Raw genomic sequence first — 23,193 nt, 5'->3', positions numbered from 1 at the left:
ATGCGTCACCACGAGCAGAGTGCCAATAGGGTCTTCTGGACCTGTATCAACCATCTGGGCAGCCATATCTATGGAGGACTAGAGCAGTACAACCAAACCTGGCCCATAGAGGAAAACGTGTACAGTTGTTACTCGTACGTCAGCAAAGAGCAAGACAATGTTGGCGTGGCCGAGCGTTACTGGCTCTTCTCCGATGGCCGGTACGTTTACATTCCTCAATACGTGCCTCTTTTTATAGAACAGAACACGAATACGCCAGAGGATGCATTATGTTTCACTTCCAAGAGGTGTGGCCGAGCAGTTCTAGGCCCTTCAGTCTGGAACCGCGCTAGCGCTACGGTCGCATGTTCGAATCCTGCCTCGGGCATGGATGTGTATGATGTCCTTACGTTATTTATGTTTAAGTAGTTCAAAGTTCTAGGGGACTGATGACCTCAGACGTTAAGTCCCATAGTGCTCAGAGCAAATTGAAATTTTTTTTCACTTCCAAGAACAAAGCACCTTACCCAATTGAATGGTTCAAATGGTTCAAATGGCTCTGAGCACTATGGGACTCAACATCGGAGGTCATCAGTCCCCTATAACTTAGAACTACTTAAACCTAACTAACCTAAGGACATCACACACATCCATTCCCGAGGCTGGATTTGAACCTGCGACCGTAGCAGTCACGCGGTTCCGGACTGATGTGCCTAGAACCGCACGGCCACCGCGGCCGGCCCAATTGAACGGTCTGAGAGTGTTACGGAGATAACACTCTGCAAATACGAAAATGAAAGGGTAGCACACGAGAAGGCCATCGCAGATCACCTAGGCAAACCCGTAGACATTCTAGACGAGCGCATAACCACGCATCCTATACGGTCGACGTGGGCGCGTTACAAGAGAGATATCAACGACACGACAGTGAGGCAGTTCGCCAACGAGATAGTAGATCACGGCTTCAACAACAGCCAGACTGAGATAGACGACAAGTGGGAGACTTGTTACGGCAGCCTCACGTTCGACCCCGCCTAATTCCCTGACGCTGTTGGGTTCCGTGTCACACTGTGGGTGCATCTATTCGTCAACTCTGACTGCAAACCGCATTACTCGAGGGCGCTTGAGAAGGGCTGGTTCGTCAGTGACTCCGAGGGCAGCACCAACACCAGCTGGTGGAACGGTGATGGCGGTATCGTCAACTTTAACAACGCAACAACTAAAGGCCAATGGGCTTGCCTGCACTGGGTAAGTAGCGCTGATGCGAGCTTTCCGTTTCTGTGGCTAACTATCCTGCTGCATTTTGCTTATTTTACAAATTATGGTTGGGATGTGATACATATAGTGAGTGTAACAATTAAAGATTACGTTAGGACACGTTCTGTGTCGTCATCTTTGTATGTGGAATTGTTTAAACTGTTAGGAAGGAATTGAACACATTAGCTGCCAGCGGGCATTCATTTGTATCAGTGGGGTATGTTGAAACTTTGTGCCACACTGTGATTCGAACCTGGATCTCCTGCTTACTTGGTAGTTGCCCCGACCACTATGAGACGTGGATTCAGTGGACGCAAGAATCAGATGGACTACCCTACTACGATTCCCGTCAGTTCCAAATTATCAACTTACACTATACACTACTGAAGCACTGGGCCTCCTCATTATCCTCATTACTCCGTGCATTTCGCCGATTCCCGTAAAAATTCGAGCTTGGTGTGCACCTGCACTGGAGGCATCAGTTACCGTCTTCACCTGAATTATGTAAATGTGATGTCTGTTCTATTACACATGTCCGGAGGTTATCGGCCGTCTTTGCCTAAGTTATACAAATTTAGTTTCTGTTTTTTCGTACATGTCCGAAAGAATGGACACCACATACACACAATTAAGGCGAAGACGGTCAGCGACCTCTTCAGTGCAGGTACACTCCAAGCTCGAACACTTATGGGAAGCAGCGAGATCTCGCGAGTAATGAGGCCAATGAGCAGGGTGACGACATCAGCAGTGTGTGGTGGAAGTTGATAGTTTGGGTCCGACTGGAATTGTGGTAGGGTACGGCATTCGGTTGTGGTGACCACTGTGTCTGGATGACGTAGTGGTCAGGACATCTGCCTAATACGCAGGAGACCCTGATTCGATTCCCAGTCGTGGACAAATTTTTAACATGTCCCATTGATGTAAATAAATTCCCACTGGTAGCTAATGCCATTAATTCTGTTGTGACCTGATTCATAGTCACTGCATGATCAAAATGTCTCTGTACTTTTGGACTGGTCTGAAGAACTGACATCACATATATTCAGCTTTAACTGATTTGTAAAGTAGTCGTGTTGCGGTTGAGTAATTTAAAATGTATACTAGTAAATCGTGCAGTTAAAAGTTTTCTGCTTTTGTACAGTGGAAATTAATCCTAAATGTTCCCCATTACCTAAATACATATCTGGGTCAAGAAAATTTCACATACTCATTGTGTTGTCTGAAACGCATTGTTGACCTCTGACTACATCTTACGTAAATGTGAAATGTATATGGTATTTTTTTTGAGGAGATGATTTTAAGAAATTTGAATTGCTTAAACAGCACCAGCCTTTCTACAGAACACGCTCCATAATACATGCCAGTTAGATCTTGTTCAAGTTAGAAAATCAACTAACACAGTTTTTACAGGCTCTGCACGTGTCTCCAGAATTAGGATAGGAAACGTTAAGCACTTAATTAAGGTAGTGGATTATATAGGAACTATCGTTAAGGTATGTGACAGGAAAATAACATGTATGAAACAGACAAAGACATTGATAATGTCGGATAACGGGATTAGTCGAAATCATCTTGATTTTATATGATTTTCTTACGCATACGAAGTGATACGAAACATATCAGTTCGTGTGCATTAGCCTTGCACTGATCTCCATCTGTGTGAAATCCAGTTTCCGTAGCTTCAACATGACACCTGGCCTTATAATCATCCAAATAGACTTACATCTAGTTTTTCACACGTCCACACAAACGTAACTTGGCCTCCCACTAATCGACTGTAGGATTTCCCTGTAAACGCCACCAGTATACACATCGCCATATGCTTTACAATATTTGATAATTTTCAAATCTATAAAATCTGTCCTCCATGTGAGTCATAATTTTATGTCTATACAGGGTGGTCAGAAACAGCTCGAAAAGCTTGTAGGGTGTTTCAGGTTAATTCGTGCCGAGACATGATCGTTAAGGGAAAAAACGTTCGATACGCTGCGTCGTTTCCTAGTTAAACAGCGTTGAAGTTAACCAGTCAGGTCTTTTCGCGAAAAAATTCAAGTGCCCCGCAAGAGACGCTCTCACCAAACGTGTTCTTCGTGTAGTTTGCTACAACCGAAAAAGAGGATACAAGTATTGGACATGGGAAGGTAGTAAGGATCGAACCCGAGCCAAAAGCTGAACAGTATCCTGTGCTTTCATGTACGCTATGAGAACAGCTGACACCAATTTTATTTGGTGGGCTGATTATGTGCGAGCAAACGGCCTGATTGGCTAACTTCAATGCTAATTAACTCGGAAACGGTGCAACGTAGCGAATTTTCTTCTTAAGACTTATTTCTCAGCACACCCTGCCATGCAACGCCATTGCAAGCTTTACGGACTGTTTCTGACCACCTCGCACTAGAATGTGATGTGTCATAATCTTATCTACATTTTTATGGTCTCAAATACCTTCCAGAAACTTAAGACTGAGACGGGAATAGACTCGTTCAAGTTCGACGCCGGCGAGACCAGCTGGCTACCACAGCCTCCAGTACTGAGGCAACAGAAGATGAACCCCGTGCAGTACTCTATGGACTACGTGCAGACTGCCGCCCAGTTCGGGGCGATGGTGGAGGTTCGCGTCGGCCAACACAGCCAGCAGTTCCCGTACTACGTCCGGATGCTCGACAAGGACAGCAGGTGGGGCTTCGACAACGGCCTGGCTTCGCTGGTGACGACGCTGCTATGGTGGGCTACCCCTTCGTCCTGCCAGACATGGTGGGCGGCAACGGCTACGGCAGCGAGGCGCCCACCAAGGAGCTCTTCATACGCTGGCTGCAGGCCACCGTCTTCATGCCGGCCATTCAGTTCTCCTGCGCGTCCTGGGAATTTGACGACGAGGTACGTAGCATTACATGTACAAATCCGCTTGTTCTCTTTCTCAATGACTCGTTAAAAGTTGTTTGCATTAGTTTTAGTATCCACAGCTAAGAAAACTGTCAGACTTTCGAAACTTATAACCACGTAATCAGACTAAAATGTGTGAATGTCGCTGTAAATTAATTCTTCAATTTATATTGTAGGGTAACATTATTGTTAGGCCCATAATTGGTGTATACTCTGACGAAGGAGGTAACTTCAGATAGTAACGTGTAAGTTAGTGTGCCAGGCGAAACAGCCGTTATTGAACGCTACACCATAATTCGAAGTGATACAGGCACATTACACTATGCTTTTACACACTCAGCAATTCTTCGTAGAAACAACAATCGGAATATTAAACCAGTCGTTCAGTCTCTCGACGGTTAAAATACGTTCCAATGGAATCAGTCATTTGTAATCCACAGATTTTCTTTCAGTTTGCCGAGAGGATGGGAATCACATGGTGCAAGATCTGAATTTCAAAAGCCACACGCCTAGTGGCACTAGTCACAATGCTTCCACACTTTCACTACTGCTGGACTCGACATTGCATTTTCTCAGTACACCGCTAGACTTTAGCGGTCAGTCTGTGTGCAGTTTAAACGTATTGCACTCAACGGTCCTATAGTCTCACTCGGTTCAACTTTGGGGTACGTTTACATTCGCTACGACACTTCAACCACACACTGGGATGCACCCGTTATCGTTATTGCAGTAGAACTGCGTCTGCAGGAATTCCAGAACACGTACCCTCTTCAGAAAATGTGCCTCTCTTGCTGCACATTTATCGTAGTGTGGGATGTCACATGTAACTTACGTAATGGAGTTCCCACGTAAATAAAGAAACAGACTGATTTGATATATATAACTCTCTCATATCATTGGTAGAAATTGGCTTCATAAGTGCTGCTAAGAAGGAATATTATAAACTTTACCGTAAAGGTAATTCGTGAGAATGTGTACGCGAGAGGACTAATGGACCCTTGTCAGTTGTGGCAACTGCGAATGTCATGTACCGTTAATGTCTTTCGTCGGTTTCAGTGGTGCATTATGGCCAACCAGAATGCTTAAATGAAAAATAGCAGCGTTAAAATAAATTATCCATCCAACAGAAATGACTAGCATGTCAGATGAGCGGTACAAAATGGTTCAAATGGCTCTGAGCACTGTGGGGCTCAACTTCTGAGGTCATCAGTCCCCTAGAAGTTAGAACTACTTGAACCTAACTAACCTAAGGACATCACACACATCCATGCCCGAGGCAGGATTCGAACCTGCGACCGTAGCGGTCGCGCGGTTCCAGCCTCTAGCGCCTAGAACCGCTCGGCCACCTCGGCCGGCCAGATGAGCGGGTACATCACTGATCACCGACAGATAGTCCAAAACAAACCGACGGTGTCTTCGTCCAAGCTTAGGGTGGACCAAAAAGAAACTTCAGCTCTCTCGACACCATAGCAATTTATACTGCTACAGTCTGGACGCCATTGTCCATCTCTGCATAATGACGCTTTTATTTCACAAATCTGAAATCATACCTGATGTCTCCTTGCGCCATGACACCAAGAACAGCTCGTATGTGTCTGTCGTCTCTTACGATATTGCAGTGCCTGTGTTATTCGGAATTACGGTGCAATGTTCCTTCCGACTTGCGTGCGTGTCCGAAGGAACAGGCACTGCGACGACTACAGCGGTTATGAAGCACATGAAATGTATGCGCAGTTGCGGATATGGATAACCATTAGCTGTATAATGGAATGATAATGCAAATCTGTGATGGACCGGGACTCGAACCACGATTTCCCGCTTCTAGCGAGCGGTCACCTTAGCGTTTGGCTACCCGAGCACGGCTCATGGACAGACTCAATCTACCGTCGTCAACCATGTGTCTACAACCTGCACTCGTAGATCCATTACATACAGGAGAGACATTTTAATTGAAAGTCGCTTGCCCGGTGTCGGCGGATAAATGAAATATTGCAGTGCTTGTGTTGATCAGAAATACGGCACCACAATATCGTACTTATCCGCCGACAATGGGCAAGCGACTTTGAAGTAACATTAGTCCCCTGTACGGGAATATACCGGGTGATCAAAAAGCCAGTACAAATTTGAAAACTGAATAAATCACGGAATAATGTAGATAGAGATGTACAAATTGACACACATGTTTAGAATAATATGGGGTTTTATTAGAACCAAAAAAATACATAAGTTGAAAAAATGTCCGACAGATGGTGCTTCATCTGATCAGAATACCAATAATTAGCATAACAAAGTACGACAAAGCAAAGATGATGTTCTTTATAGGAAATGCTCAATATGTCCACCATCATTCCTCAACAAGCTTTAGTCGAGGAATAATGTTGTGAACAGCACTGTAAAGCATGTCCGGAGTTATGGTTAGGCATTGGCGTCGGATGTTGTCTTTCAGCATCCCTAGAGATGTCGGTCGACCACGATACACTTGCGACTTCAGGTAATACAAAAGCCAAGTGTGACGAAAGTGGCGGCTGAGCACACGATCGTCACCGAACGACGCGCCCAAGAGATGATTCACGCGTCTAGCAATATGGGGTAGAGCGCCATCCTGTATAAACATCGTACGTTCCAGCAGGTGTTTATCAGCCAGGCTGGGAATGATGTGATTCTGTAACATATCGGCGTATCTCTCACCCGTCACGGTAGCAGTTACTAGCAGTTACAAAACCAGAATCACGCATTTTCTCGAAGAAAAAGGCCCGATAACTGTAGATGTGGTAAATCCAACCCATGCCGTGACTTTCTCGTCGTGAAATGGAGTTTCCACGACAGTTATAGGATTTTCGGTAGCCCAAATTCTGCAGTTGTGGGCGTTGACAGACCCTCGGAGCGTGAAATGAGCTTCGTCGGTCCACAACACGTTACTCAACCAATCGTCATCTTTCGGCATCTTCTGAAACGCCCACACCGCAAATGCCCTCCGCTTCACTAAATCGCCAGGTAACAGTTCATGATGAAGATGGGTTTTGTACGGATAGCATAGGAGGGTACGCCTAAGTGCCAACCAAACAGTAGTGTATGGAATGCCGGTGCGACGTGCGACTGCACGAGCGCTGACTTCCCCGTGCATAGACGAACCCGCTACAGTCTCAATTTCTTCCTGAACCGTCTCAGCAGCATTACGCCTTGTGCTCGGTCGGCCACTACGGGGTGTATCGTCTAAACAACCCGTGGCTTCGAACTTCGAAATCATTCCTGCCTCAGATGCATTTGTCAACTGACCTTTACCCGTTCGAATCCCCTTCCTATGGCGATAGGATCGTAACGCTGAACTAGCACATTCCCCATTCTGATAATACAGCTTCACTAAAAGCGCCTTTTCAGGTAGTTTCAACATGCTACGACTGCTCGCGCATCTGATTCTCTCTCTCATTACAGCTCCTTTTACACACGGTTGTCATGCGCAGTCAATGACGTTTTGCTGTCCAGCGCCATCTGTCGGAAATTTTGTGAAATTAGTTTTTTTTAATGTTCTAATAAAACCCCATGTCATTCCAAGCATGTGTATCAATTTTTACCTCTCTATCTCCATTATTCCGTGGTTTATTAAGTTTTAAAATTTATACTGACTTTCTGATCACCCAGTACATAACGGACGTACACTTATACATGGTTGACGACATATGGAAGTTTTGTTGTCGCCGTGAGTTGTTCTCGGATAGCCACATGGTAAGGCGTTTGATCGCAATAAGCAAGAAATCGGGGTTTAGAGGATGCAGACACAACAGCGCCTTTCTTAGCAACCATATACATCGCTCACTTGACGAAAGTTCTGTTCTTAAAGAATCGAAAGTAGCACAGGTCACACCAATATTCAAGAAAGGGAATAGGGGTAACCCATTGAATTACAGACCCATATCACTGACCTCAATTTGCAGTAGGATTCTGGAGCATACACTGTACTCGAACATTATGAATCACCTTGAAGAAAATGACCTATTGATACATAACTAACACGGATTCAGAAAGTATCGTTCTTGTGCAACACAGCTAGCTCTTTATTCCCATGAAGTAATGAGTGCTGTCGACAAGGAATCTCAGATCGATTCCATTTAATCAAATTGTGTGCATATGGAGTATCGTCTCAGTTGTGTGACTGGATTCGTGATTTCCTCTCAGAGAGCTCACAGTTCGTAGTGATAGACGGTAAATCATCGAGTAGAACAAAAGTGATATCTGGCGTTGGACAAGGTAGTGTCATAGGCCCTCTGCTGTTCCTGATTTACATCAATGATCTAGGTCAGGGCCGTACAAACACGGAAAACCGCACGCGTGCAAAGCGAGGTGCAGCTAGTGCCTGCACAGTGTATCGGTTCAACTCGGCACACTTCGCCTCAACTCGGTTTGCTAGGTGAGGCCGACGCTGTGCGCTGCCGAATGCGCTGCCAGACGGCTTAGTCAACATTAGAATACGTAAGCGCAAGACAATTACCGGTATAATGGAACCATCTGGTCCAAAAAAAGGGAAAATTGCCGAAAGTCAATTTAAACCGGAATGGGAACTCTCCTACTTTTTTGTGCGTTGTGACGATAAATCCAAATGTCTAATCTGCGGTACACTAATTACGTGTGTCAGAAAATCGTCTATTGAAAGGCACTACAGCAAAATGCATTCAGAAAAGTATAGTGATACAACAGGGGATGCCAGAGAGGAAGAATTACGGAAGTTGCAAACTCTTGCAGAAGAGAATTCTGTATCTACAAACGAGGTTTGTTGCAAGTACTGTAGCAAGTGTATTTTGGTTAAAGGGCATGCGAAGCGAAATAACATTTGTTTAGATTCTTAAGTTTTCGTTTTCGCATAAATTATTTCTAACATATCTTTTTTTCTCTATTTTAGGGTGAAGAAGATGAGGGGTGTTGCGAAAGGACTCTCAGAGCTACTTACAAAGTTGCTCTACGTTTAGCAAGAGCTGGGAGGCCATTTATGGACGGGCCATTAATAAAAAACATTATGTTGGACGTAGTAGACACAATGAATCCCACATTAGCTCCCGCGTACAGCAGAATACCACTTTCCAGAATGACAATACATCGGAGAATCAATGACATTGCTGAGAATTTGCATGAACAACTGGCACCCAAAATTGAAAACTTCATAGCTTACTCCATCGCACTTGATGAGTCCACCGATATCAACGACATGGCTCAGTTAGCAATATTTTTGCGTGGCTGGACGACGACCTACATGTAACGGAAGAGCCCCTGGATATGATTTAGTTGAAGGATACTGTTACAGGGGCGGATGTTTTAGCAGCTGTTGAAATGGCAGCTGAAGGAATAGGACTCCCTTGGGAAAAGCTGTTTTCCGTAACCACAGACGGGGACCAGCAATGTGCGGTAAAGCAAAAGGGTTTATTGGCCTACTGCGGAAAAAACTTAACATGCCGAATTTACCTTCCGTTCATTGTTTTGCACACCAAGAGGCTCTTTGTGCGAATGTTATCGGTCTTCAAGATGTGATGAAGGTAGTGGTGCGTATCGTGAACTACATTCGTTCTCATGGACTCACTCATCGTCAATTCAAAAAAATTTTGATGCCCTTTGAAGAGGAGTATCCAGATATTCCCTACCACGCTGAGGTGCACTGGCTCAGCAAAGGGAAAGTGATTCCCCGAATTTTTCGACTACGCCACACTGTGGCTCAGTTTTTGGAGAGGAAAGGACGTCCGGAGCCACTTTTTCATGACCCTGAATGGGGTGCTGATTTAGGATTTTTAGCAGACATTATGGCTCTCCTAAAAGATTTAAGCCTGAAACTCCAAAAAGAAAACAATCTCATCAACGATATGATCAGCAAAATGAACACTTTCCAGTATAAACTGAAGCTTCTCAAAAACAACCTTTCACAGAAAAATAGACAACACTTTCCTGAACTAGGTAAGCGAGATATAAAGTGTACCTTTATTAAAACAGCCTGATTTTTATAACCGCTCTAATCAAAACGGTACTATGTTTTTGTTTGAGAGCATCTGTGCAGGAAGGTGCGCGCTTTGAGAAATACGTAGAGGTGCTACAATCCCTTGAAAATGCGTTTAACGACCGATTCCAGGTATTGTGCCGGTATATGACATACAGCTAAATAAAGGAGATTGCGTCACATATGCAAGTGTAATATTACATTAAAATCAATAGTACACATTACATGTTTATTCAGATCTATCGCGTTTTAGTACTTCGAAACAACGGCTTACATTACTTTCATTTATTAACATTAGCTTTGTTATTGTTTCAGGAAATTACCTACCTACAGCCAATTCTCGATGTTTTTGTGAAACCTTTTTCGATGGATATTGAAAGTGCGCCTTCAGATTTACATTTCGCACTAATTGATTTGCAAAGCGTTGTTCACCGAAAGGATGTGTTTTACAATACATAAGGTTTGCTCCATTTCTACCAGAATTTCCCGAAGGAAGAATTTCCCAAGTTACACAGAGAAACAGCGAAGATTATATCTATGTTTGATTCCACTTGTGTGTATGAAAGGTTTTTTTCTGTTTTGTCTTGTACAAAAACTAGATTGCGTGCGAGTATTTCTAATTGTAATTTCAAAAATTCTCTCAGAATTGCTGTCAGCCAATCTCTTATTCCAGATCTTAGTAGCATAATTTCAAATAAAATAAAAAGCAGATAGGAAGATACATTTTTGTTGAAACCAAATTTAAAATTGTTACCATTACAGTTATTATATAAATCTCTTTTGTACCGGTACACCAAACTAAGCTCTCCACCTAGTGTACATTAGTATTTGGCAAAGACGAAGACAACAGGGTAAGAGCTTTGAAACAGGTCGAGACAGGCGGCGCGAGAGACACAAGCTAAGGAAGTGAGAGGCAGCGCTGTTGCGCAAAGCCGAGGAGTGTGTGTGTGTGTGTGTGGGGGGGGGGGGTCTGCACCGTCGTCAACATAGCACAGCCGTCTTCTGCACTCTGCACTGTGCGATGCACCGGCGCATGCACCTTGTGCGGCCCTGATCTAGGTGATAATCTGAGCAGCTCCCGTAGAGTGTATGCAGATGACGCTGTAATTTACCGTCTACTAAAACCATCAGACGACCAATTCCAATCACGAAATGATCTAGAAAGAATTTCTGTATGGTGCGAAAAGTGGTAATTAGCACTAAACAAAGAAAAGTGCTAGGTCATCCACATGGTTACTCAAAGGAATCCGATCAATTTCGGGTATACGATAAATCGCACAAAGCGAAGGGCTGTCAATTCGACTAAATACCTAGGAATTACAATTACGACCAACTTAAACTGGAAGGACCACATAGATAATATTGTGGGGAAGGCGAACAAAGTTTGTTCTTTTCTGGCAGAACACTTCGAAGACGCGAAAAACCCACTAAAGAGACAGCCTACATTACACTTGTCTGTCCTCTGCCGGAATATTGCTGCGCGGTGTGGGATCCTTACCAGGTAGGATTGACGGAGGACATCGAAAAAGTGCAAAGAAGCTCGTTTCGTGTTATCGCGCAATAGTGGTGAGAGGGTCAGTGATATGATACGCGATTTGGGGTGGCAGTCCCTGAAACAAAGGCGGTTTTCTTTGCGGCGAGATCTATTTACAAATCACCAACTTTCTCTTCCGAATGCGAAAATTGTTGACACCTACCTACATAGGGAGAAATGATCATCATAATAAAATAAATCAGAGCTCGAACGGAAAGATTTAGGTGTACCTTTTTCCCACTCGCCATTCGAGAGTGGAATGGTAGAGAAGTAGTATCGAAATGATTCGATGAACCCTCTCCCAGGCACTTAAGTGTGAATTGCCGAGTAACCATGCAGATGTAGATGTAGATGTTCTAGTCCCGGTCGATCACAGATTTTCATTGTCGTCATTCCACTATAGAGTTGATGGTTGTTCATATTCACATCTGTGAGTATATTTCATGTGACTCTAAACACTTTCGTTTTTTTTTTTTTTTTCAAAATCATGATCACTGGATGTGTCAACTGCAGAAGGGAATCTTCGTGAGGATAAGGCGAGAAACAGCCAATCAGTTGCAGAAATGAAAGGTTTTAGTCAAACCCCTTTATGTTGTAGTGGCTGGTTATGCATGGGACAGTCACTGACCATTGTTCCAGCATGACACATTATATTTTATGGAGTCCGTTATATACTCTGATGGTAGGCACAGGTATGATTGGGTTCTGATGTGCGTTGTGTTCAACAAGGCAGTCGTTTGTTATGGTGATCAGACGTGGTCAACCGTACAACTATTTTAGGTGCCATCACTTTCCCATACAGTGTGATATAGGTAGACTGTCAATTCCAAATGGCTCACCAATGTGAATACTGCATGGGTCAGCTAGCTGGGAAGATGCCATTTGCAGACTTTGTCAGGCGCTGATAATACTGTGTCACCTCCATGTTCTCGACAGTGATCACTTAACATCTGATAGTCTTTATTTACCGTCCCATATCTAATAACGTCACTAAACATGAATAACACCACAGCAATCTTGTGGCCTACCTGTTCCAGAGAAATGCAAGTCTGATCATTTACATACCAGCTTATGGTGTGCAGGTGTACGAGGTTACACTGACATCCAATCTTGTCTTCAGAGTGCTTCACTTTTTTGTCTGTTTGCGCACTAATGTCATTCTATATTCAATTTAGTGTATAACTGTGGTACCATTAATGATTTGGTGAATAATTCTTCACGTCCTCAAATGGTTCAAATGGCTCTGAGCACTATGAGAACATCTGAGGTCATCAGTCCCCTAGAACTTAGAACTTCTTAAACCCAACTAACCTAAGGACATCACACACATCCAAGCCCGAGGCAGGATTCGAGCCTGCAACCGTAGCAGTCACGCGGTTCCAGACTGAAGCGCCTAGAACCGCACGGGCACAACGGCCGGCTGCACGTCCTCATCGAGTATCTTCATCGGTATGCGATGATAACCACCCAGGGGACATGATAATCTTTCCGCGTCAAAATTCACGAGACTACTTTGCCAGGACGCAGGAAACTCAGACTTCAGCACTGTTTTGGAACCGACAGCACAAGGTCAGACCTGGGAAGAAAATCAGCATTTTCTTTCAAAGGAGGCATCCCAGAATTCGCAAGGGTCCATTTAGGGGAACCACAAAAATGTACACTCCTGGAAATTGAAATAAGAACACCGTGAATTCATTGTCCCAGGAAGGGGAAACTTAATTGACACATTCCTGGGGTCCGATACATCACATGATCACACTGACAGAACCACAGGCACATAGACACAGGCAACAGAGCATGCACAATGTCGGCACTAGTACAGTGTATATCCACCTTTCGCAGCAATGCAGGCTGCTATTCTCCCATGGAGACGATCGTAGAGATGCTGGATGTAGTCCTGTGGAACGGCTTGCCATGCCATTTCCACCTGGCGCCTCAGTTGGACCAGCGTTCGTGCTGGACGTGCAGACCGCGTGAGACGACGCTTCATCCAGTCCCAAACATGCTCAATGGGGGACAGATCCGGAGATCTTGCTGGCCAGGGTAGTTGACTTACACCTTCTAGAGCACGTTGGGTGGCACGGGATACATGCGGACGTGCATTGTCCTGGTGGAACAGCAAGTTCCCTTGCCGGTCTAGGAATGGTAGAACGATGGGTTCGATGACGGTTTGGATGTACCGTGCACTATTCAGTGTCCCCTCGACGATCACCAGTGGTGTACGGCCAGTGTAGGAGATCGCTCCCCACACCATGATGCCGGGTGTTGGCCCTGTGTGCCTCAGTCGTATGCAGTGCTGATTGTGGCGCTCAACTGCACGGCGCCAAACACGCATACGACCATCATTGGCACCAAGGCAGAAGCGACTCTCATCGCTGAAGACGACACGTCTCCATTCGTCCATTCACGCCTGTCGCGACACCACTGGAGGCGGGCTGCACGATGTTGGGGCGTGAGCGGAAGACGGCCTAATGGTGTGCGGGACCGTAGCCCAGCTTCATGGAGACGGTTGCGAATGGTCCTCGCCGATACCCCAGGAGCAACAGTGTCCCTAATTTGCTGGGAAGTGGCGGTGCGGTCCCCTACGGCACTGCGTAGGATCCTACGGTCTTGGCGTGCATCCGTGCGTCGCTGCGGTCCGGTCCCAGGTCGACAGGCACGTGCACCTTCCGCCGACCACTGGCGACAACATCGATGTACTGTGGAGACCTCACGCCCCACGTGTTGAGCAATTCGGCGGTACGTCCACCCGGCCTCCCGCATGCCCACTATACGCCCTCGCTCAAAGTCCGTCAACTGCACATACGGTTCACGTCCACGCTGTCGCGGCATGCTACCAGTGTTAAAGACTGCGATGGAGCTCCGTATGCCACGGCAAACTGGCTGACACCGACGGCGGCGGTGCACAAATGCTGCGCAGCTAGCGCCATTCGACGGCCAACACCGCGGTTCCTGGTGTGTCCGCTGTGCCGTGCGTGTGATCATTGCTTGTACAGCCCTCTCGTAGTGTCCGGAGCAAGTATGGTGGGTCTGACACACCGGTGTCAATGTGTTCTTTTTTCCATTTCCAGGAGTGTATATCTAGATGGATGGCCTTGGGATAGTAGTCCACTGACTGACCACTGAGGTACGTCACCTAGTACGTTATTAGACATCTCCAAAACTGGTTGGTAGATGAACACGAAGCATCCTTATCAGCGTAAAAAACATATAATATGAAAACAAGGAAACTAATTATTGTTAGGCATATAGTTTCTTACGTGACTTTTGTTTGTATCTTTTAGTTAAGTTTATGGGAAAATATGCTGATGTAGAAGGGTCACCCAGAAAGCATTCTGCACTTCCCTTTTCCCAGTATTTTTCCCCTAAGAACTGTACTCATTTATAGTCTGTGGAGTGTGGGTGAATTGACTACTGTCGATGCTGTTGCAGACGATGGAGCTTAGTCCGCTCGTGGAGCTTCACGCTCGCTATGTGGAGCTGATGCGGTATAGGACGCCGACTCCGTCAACTCCCCAATCTGGTGGGTCGACCCCACCGACGACACGGTCCTCGGCACAAACTCAGGTATGGAGGGCGAGGCTTCCCTCTGACATCGCGTGTGCTTGTGCGTGCGTGTGCGTGCGTGCGCGCGTGTGTGTGTGTGTGTGTGTGTGTGTGTGTGTGTGTGTGTGTGTGTGTGTCTGTATGTGAGGATGTGTGCATGTGTGTGTGTTTGTATGTATGTATGAATGTGTGTGTGTGCCCGCAGCCTGCTGCTACCCCTCCTCACCTCGCGTCCGTCCTGTGTCGTCTGTAAACTACCATGCTACCATGCCTCTTTAATTTGTTTGAAAGTACCTTGTAAAGAGAATATGGACAAACTTCATGGAAACGACACAAAAACGCACAGAGTTTTTCCAATATTATCTCAAATATATCTATAAAAAAACTTAATTAAATAGTAATGGTACCAGCAACAGTAAATTAACATACGCTTACTTTTCTCAATTACTGTGGTTTTTCTTTAAGAATACTTACTCAAAACTGCTTCGTCAGTCCATTTGGCACAAAGTACAGGTGTATCTTGTCTTGTGAAATGAAGCTAGAGGCTAGAAACTCATTAAATGCTTGTGAAAAACAAACAAAGCATTTCCTTCCCTTTTATCAATTTTTATCTGAAGACTTTGGTCGTTTGCAAGCCTCACAAACAATAACGTTTGTTGAAAACTTCAGCAACCAATTGCACAAAAGAAATTTTATTTCCTTACCGATTTCAGGAACTTACAGCCCATTTTCAGAAGAATTTACAGGAAAATAAACCACAAATAAATACAAGCTGGATAAGAATATTAATATTTAAGGAAAAGAAATTAAAAATGTGATGTAAGTGGATGGTACATACCCAGAAATATCGCATTATCAATCAGCGTTAAAAATAATCAGGTGTATGTAGTGTATTACTATTTTCCTAAGAACATACAAGAATACAATGTAATGCAATAACAAAATGCATTAAAGCAGATAGAGCTCGTAAGTGCCGAAATGTGGATCATAGCGCATGTACAAATGTGGTATAAGGAAGCGAAACAACCAGTGCAGACGTCATGTCAGAAGTGAAACTAATCAAATAACGTTATGCATACCTTGATGTTGCTCTCACGGTGCGGATGGAAGGTAAAGTGCGCTAAATTAATAAAACAAAAAGTTACACAAGTGTTGTTGGCATGAAACATATACGAAAAAGTAAGTGCGAATAACAAACGTATTATTAATAAATAAAATCCTAATTATAAATAAAATACGTTAATACAAATGACATGTGGCTCTATGGGTGCGAAGTTTAGAAACACATCTTAAACATTTGTCATGAGGTCAGTAACGTGGTAACAGGTATCATGTCGGCGAAAACAAAATACAGACTGAATCATGGGACTGGAAGCTGTAAATGAAGTAAGTGGAGAAACAATTCTTAATATGCACCTAATGTGAAAGTTGTTTTTCTTAGGACCGTAACATACTGCATACACCTGTTTATTTTTGACGCCCAATAATACTGTGATAATTCAAAATATGTGCTGTCTTTTTCTCTCTAAATTTTTAAGCTGTTATTTCTTGAATTTCAATATTCTCAATATTCTCAATTGTACTTATTTGTGGTAAATTTTTCTGTACAGTCTTCTGAAGAACGACACTAGGTGCCTGAAACCGGTAAAGAAATCAAATCTTTTTTGCAACTGGTTGCTGATTTTCAACAAATGTAGTTATTGTTGTTAAAGAAGGGTAAAGTACTGAACAATAATAGACCATCTCTCAGCACAGAGACCTACAATTCTTACAAACTGTTGTGACCAAGTGGTCTGTTCGTTAACCTCAGTCGCAGCGAGTGGTTAATAGCTATCTCCTTTAAGGTTAGTGCTAAAAACTGAGGTGACTAAGTATGCTCTGGAAAAGACACTTGTACTAGGCACGGCTATTAGCTCTTTCGGGGTTGATGTTATGTGTATGTATGTAAGTAACGCGCAGTTCTGAGCGTTGGAACGTGTACATCTCATATCTGTTTAATGCTAGTATGTATAAAAGTGCTCTCGGAATTTGGAGAATAATACTACTGACTATAGGGTGTATATATAGAAGGCTATGAGCGATGAAATAAGGCAGTGTGTGTTTATAGTGTGTCTGTTTCATGAAAATCAGATCAAATCACCATCTTCTCCATTCTAAGAATATCTGATTGGCTCTGAGCACAATGATACTTAACATCTGAGGTCATCAGTCCCATAGAACTTAGAACTACTTAAACCTAACTAACATAAGGACATCACACACATCCATGCCCTAGGCAGGATTCGAACCTGCGACCGTAGCAGTCGCGCGGTTCCGGGAGGAAGCGCCTAGAACCGCTCGGCCACCGCGACCGACTAAGAATGTCTGAAGTAACTAACTGTGTTTTCTTATACATCATAGGCATTGTATTCAGACATTACGATGAACTTAATTAATTCTGCTACTTTGTGCATAATGCGTATGTATTGGGACGTATATACTCCAGAAAACTCCTCAAAATGAAGAAGATTGGTATGTCCCACCTCAAAGCCATCTTCAAATGTTATGTTGAAAGCTTTTTTACGAACTAACAATGAAATAGAGACGCAGTACTTACATGTCACACATAGAATAATTAACAGGCCAGAAGGGCTTTAGTCACAAAATATATAAAAAAGGAAAGCAAGAAAGCGAGCCACTATGGGCTGCTCGAATCTGTGTAGCCATAGGTTGCAACCTATGGATATTTTCCAGTTGTAAATCTTGAGGTATAATTATTTATACAGGTATTGCACTACAGATTTTCGCTGCACTACGTTCAGAACCTCGAAGAAGATTCTTTAGTTCACTTAGCAACACTGTCCTTTCGAGTATTCTTCGTTGATAAACTGTTATTAGTAGTATCGAATGGAAGTCCTTGTAATTGTGCTGCACTGACTGGTTATATACCTCATGTCTATATACTTCGCATTAGAAACTTTTTGTACCACGGCAGCACGGAATACTAAATACACCGGCGAGTCGCTCCACGTATTTACCTTCGTCATGTATGAATAGGAAGACCCGCCACTCGTTTCCCTTGGGTAAATGGTATGCGTAATCTGTACTAAGCATATGCACATTCAATTGATAACATGACAAATTCTGTTACCTTCATACGTCTCTATTTCGGAAGATATTGGGAACACAGTGTTCGTTTCTATGTTGTTTTCTATTCAGCATTGTCAAAATTATACGGGCGTCTGCTTTTAGAGTGTATCATGTTCTCCATGGAATGCTCGTAATCCAGTGACTTACTTTCAAAAATCATGAACAAAGTTTTGTTTAGCTGGTAAACAGAAATGCATTACACATATTTTCGCAACACAGGATTTTTTTTCTTTCTCTAACGGATACAGTACGGATACAGTTACTGAGACGTGGGATACACCCTCAAGGATATTTAAGCTCAATAAAGACAAGGCAATAATTACCAATAAAACACAAACTCCAGTTTGTAATTTCGAACAGTTTATTGAACAGTTGCATGACAACGGCAAACTGCCGTTACCCCAGAATAATATACATAATTGCCCTAGGATGTGAAGCATTACTAAACAGACAAAATGTCTACGGGCGTCAAAGCCCACCCCAAACAATAAATAGTTTTATAAGCCTCTTAAGACCCATACAAACTTTAAATGATTTACTGAGAAAACTTCCACAGAAGCAGGACACCTTTTAAGATATGAGCAGAAACAACTCAAAATTTCTCTTTCTGAATAAGGTATAAAAAACCAGTACAATGAAAGGCATCTTTCACGTATTGCAAAATTTCAGTAACAAGTAATGGCACATCAGAGGTGCGCGGAAGCTACAACTCAGATCGAGCCTGAATGAAAGCTGAAAGGAACGATGAAGAAGGGAAGACGGGCGCTTCGGCATCACCAGGAACAAATAATAAAATACTCAGCTTAAAGTCGCCGAAAACCTGGAGTCTATTGATAAACACAGCGACCGCGCTATCGGTTACAATTCAAACTGGCCGCCACCAAGGTGTCGTCCCCCCAGTTAAACGACCAGCTACAACGGACGACGCACACCGCTGATTGTACCACTGAAACAACAACATAAAACCACACAGCAACTGGGCAGTATCCAGAGTAACACAGTCCTTAAAATATTAGAAACATTTCGAAATAGGAATAGGCCACAAGAGACCCGACTGACAATAAGCTCCGTTTAGTCAAGCCCACAACGCGTGTGTGGTGTATTTCTTTCCAGCTACGTAGACGGGACGAGGTTCTCCTCACTCGGCTTCGGATAGGCCACAGTCCTATGACGCATCGCTTCCTGCTCCGGCGAGAGGACCCTCCAGTGTGTGGTACTTGTGGCGTCCGGGTCACTGTGCGCCACGTTATATTGGATTGCGTTTTATTTTCTGATCAGCGGGCCGCGACTGACTTGCCGGTGGATCTGCCGTCTCTTTTAGGAAATATTCAAACGAATGTGGTTAAAGTTTTAAGGTTCGGTGACTTGTCCAATGTTTTTACCAAGATATTAGGGAGAGAGTCTCAATTTGCTCGCAAGATGACTGGTTCGCCCATATTTTACGTCAATGGCCAGCCAGCTAGTGACAATTTCCTGTGGCATCCTTGACGCTCTTTTCACGGTTTCCTTGCGTTTTATTTTCTTATACAGTATTCTGCATCTTTCCCCGCTTTCTTTACGTGTATGCTTCCATTTTACTAAATTTGTTCACAGTCCGCTGATGACCTCGACTTTGAGCGCCCGTAAGCCCCAACACACACACGCAAACACACACACACACACACACACACACACACACACACACACACACACACACACTCACACACAAGCCACTCACATTCAGAATTAACCACTTTAAATATCTGCACTAACTTGTCTTTTATAATATGTGCAGACATGCTTGTTATTGCCAGAGCAGGAAGTGATAACATACTCAAATGTATAAGAAGCCAGTTACAGAGTCAAATCACGCTCTCGTAACTTAACTCATAACATAACCCCAGAGCCCATCATATATATATATATATATATATATATATATATATATATATATATATATATATATATATATATATTGCACACAGCCACAGCCGGCCGAAGGGGCCGTGCGGTTCTAGGCACTGCAGTCTGGAACCGCGAGACCGCTACGGTCGCAGGTTCGAATCATGCCTCGGGCATGGATGTGTGTGATGTCCTTAGGTTAGTTAGGTTTAACTAGTTCTAAGTTCTAGGGGACTAATGACCTCAGCAGTTGAGTCCCATAGTGCTCAGAGCCATTTTTATATTGCACACAATCAATTTTTCATCATTAAGCACCTGCTTCTTTACCTCTGAACACATTACCTAAATACTAGCACACAACCAGAAAATCGAACCTGTGGTTATTTCGGAGTGCACAGACATGCGCTTAGATAAACACCCCTTGCCCGTATCTCAAGTGCGTCCAAAACAAGCAAAAATCAATCACACAGGTCACCACTGTTCAATAAGTTGTGCACCAGTGGTCAATACGAAACAGATAACATGACGCCCAAGCACTGGGAGCGCCGTTAACTGCAAACAGCATGAAATTCAATATGCATATATACAGTAGGACTTTAAGAACCTAAATACTCCCACCGTTTGATTCAGTAGCGTATCCGGTTGCAGACTGATACATTCCAAAGCCACCACCACAGACGAGATTGTTGCCCTCTCACTAGACGCAGTACGCACTCGCCGACCGCACGCACGTTTCCGTTCGCAGCCCCACTGCCCACGTGACAGAAACAGGCAGAGCATGCGCAAGGAGTGACCTCTGACAACCAGACTGCACACCGGAGCGCCAACCAAACGACCAAAACCAGCCCTCTCCCCACAGCGTCGTGCGCTTAAACAGCCGAGAAGTCACCAAAGAGGAAAACCGCTGCTACGCGACAGCAGAGTCGACTGCAGAGATCTTAAATGAATACAGAGAAACGACTGGCGTCAACGGCACTACGTATCAGCTACGAAGTTTTGAAGTTTAGTTGCAGTACGAAACGGATTTAGTATCATGTCAGTGAGGTCTATCTCACCTTCATAGATCTGTTAAACGTAGAGCACTGAACACTACAAGAGGAACCTATTAAAACTAAAAGCGTTATAGTATCGTATCAGTGCGGTTGTAGAGTTGCTTACTTTTGTGGAGTGAATAGCTGATATGTACACTGAGAGAGACAGACCAGATTTACTTACTATAAAATAACGTTTAGTGAAGGAAATAAATCCTTACCAAGGAACTACGCCTTAAGCAGTTTGCACAACGGGAACGATGGCTATGACGAACAGCAGTATGAACCACAGAATCAGCTCCTATCGGTAACAAAATAGTTAAGATATTGTCAGTACAATTAAAATGAAATCAACATCAACTATTGATTATGGGTAGTTTCGTTTTATGTGTCTGGGGCAATTATATCACATGAAAGAATAGCATCCTTGCAAATATTTTGGTCGATCCTCGTTTATCATAAGTTCATCTTCATTGACCATTGTTCCATTTTGTCCTCCTGTCGTTGACGATTATTTACACAGTAACGCCCTTGTTTGAATTCGGTTGCAAGCTGTATGTGGTTAAGGTGTATGTAGGATTATATCGAGATTCAATATTATTCACTCACTTATTTTTAATTGGGATACTAAGCACATTTCGTAGACGTGTACTGTTGAAACGGTAATTGCAAAGATATGACACGGACTGGAAACTCGAAGATAACCTCTAATAGCTGAAATGAGTTAGAACCAAAGTAACAAACTAGCATGTAATGGAAAACGGTGACTAGGCCAGAATTGCTGATGGCCACAAAGTGTTCAGGGCAAAGAGAATTCATTGTGACGTCATTAAGAGTCAGTACTTTTGTTACCAAAGATATGAGACTACGCAGACAGTTGTGAATGTACGTGTTTTCCGTACAGAATTCCTGCTGGGAGAGGACCTGTTGGTGGTGCCGGTGCTGGAAGAAGGCGCCATCAGCCGCGACATCTACCTGCCGACGGGCAACTGGACGGACGAGGTTGACGCGGAACACCCCATAATAGAGGGACCCGTCTGGCTCACCAACTACTCGGCTCCGCTCAGCGCCCTGCCATACTTCTCGAGTATCTCTAGTTCTTAGGCATTACAGTTCGTAATTGTAAACTGGCTTTGGGATCTGAAATAAAGTCTTATTACGCAATCTGGCAATATTGTTGTGAATTTATTCACCAACTTACTTGTTGAGAATTTAATAATCAATACATTTTGATTTCCAGACGCTCATCACAGGATCGATTGTTTCATTATGCAACATTTCTCAGTTCGATCTCATGTGGAGCAATCAGTATACATCACAAAAGGAAGTGTACAATGTGTCTGCCGCTAAAACTCCGGAACGAGTTCCGGTCGATCAAGGGAGTTATATTTTGTGGTATACTTCTGTCCCCTAATCTTGAAGATGGTTTCCGTTTTCACCTTTTAAGGGTTTGCGTTTGAAGATATAAGGGCTGGGAAGTTTCCCTCTTTAGAAGTTTCTAGAAAATTATAGTGTGTTAGAGAACATTCCAGAACATTCGAGGGTATTTGAGAGCATTCCACAACATTTCAGAATTTTAGAGAACGTTTCACAATGATCCGGGATGTTATAGAACGTTAGAGAATTGTCTGGAGCCTTCGGAATGATTCCACAATGATCGGGAAGATCCCGGAACATCCCAGATCATTGTAGAACATTGCAGAACACTTTCTAGTGTTGTGAATGTTACGGAACACTGTGGACCATTCGAAGCCTTTATGGTATGATCTGGAATTCGCCATTGGTGGGACCTCCCTTTCATAGAGGTATGTAAATCTCTACTTATACTCTCAAGGTTTTTTCGGCATACACTTCCAACTATCCCCAAGTCAACACCAGCAGACTGGAGCAACACAAGCTTAAAAAAGTCACATGTATGTCCCCACACACAAATGTGGCGACTAACAAAAGCGAAAGACGAAACAACAGCACATTTAGCT

General features: G+C 43.8%; 1 pseudogene; it reads left to right on the top strand.

Annotated features, from left to right (window-relative positions):
• On the top strand, positions 1 to 22,318 carry LOC126199432 (myogenesis-regulating glycosidase-like; annotated as a pseudogene).
• The last annotated feature ends 875 nt before the right edge of the window (positions 22,319 to 23,193 follow it).

This window comes from Schistocerca nitens, chromosome 8, assembly GCF_023898315.1.
Source record: "Schistocerca nitens isolate TAMUIC-IGC-003100 chromosome 8, iqSchNite1.1, whole genome shotgun sequence".
NCBI classification, from domain to species: Eukaryota; Metazoa; Arthropoda; class Insecta; order Orthoptera; family Acrididae; genus Schistocerca; species Schistocerca nitens.
Note: the sequence above shows the minus strand (reverse complement) of the source record. Positions and strands in the feature narration are given on the sequence as shown.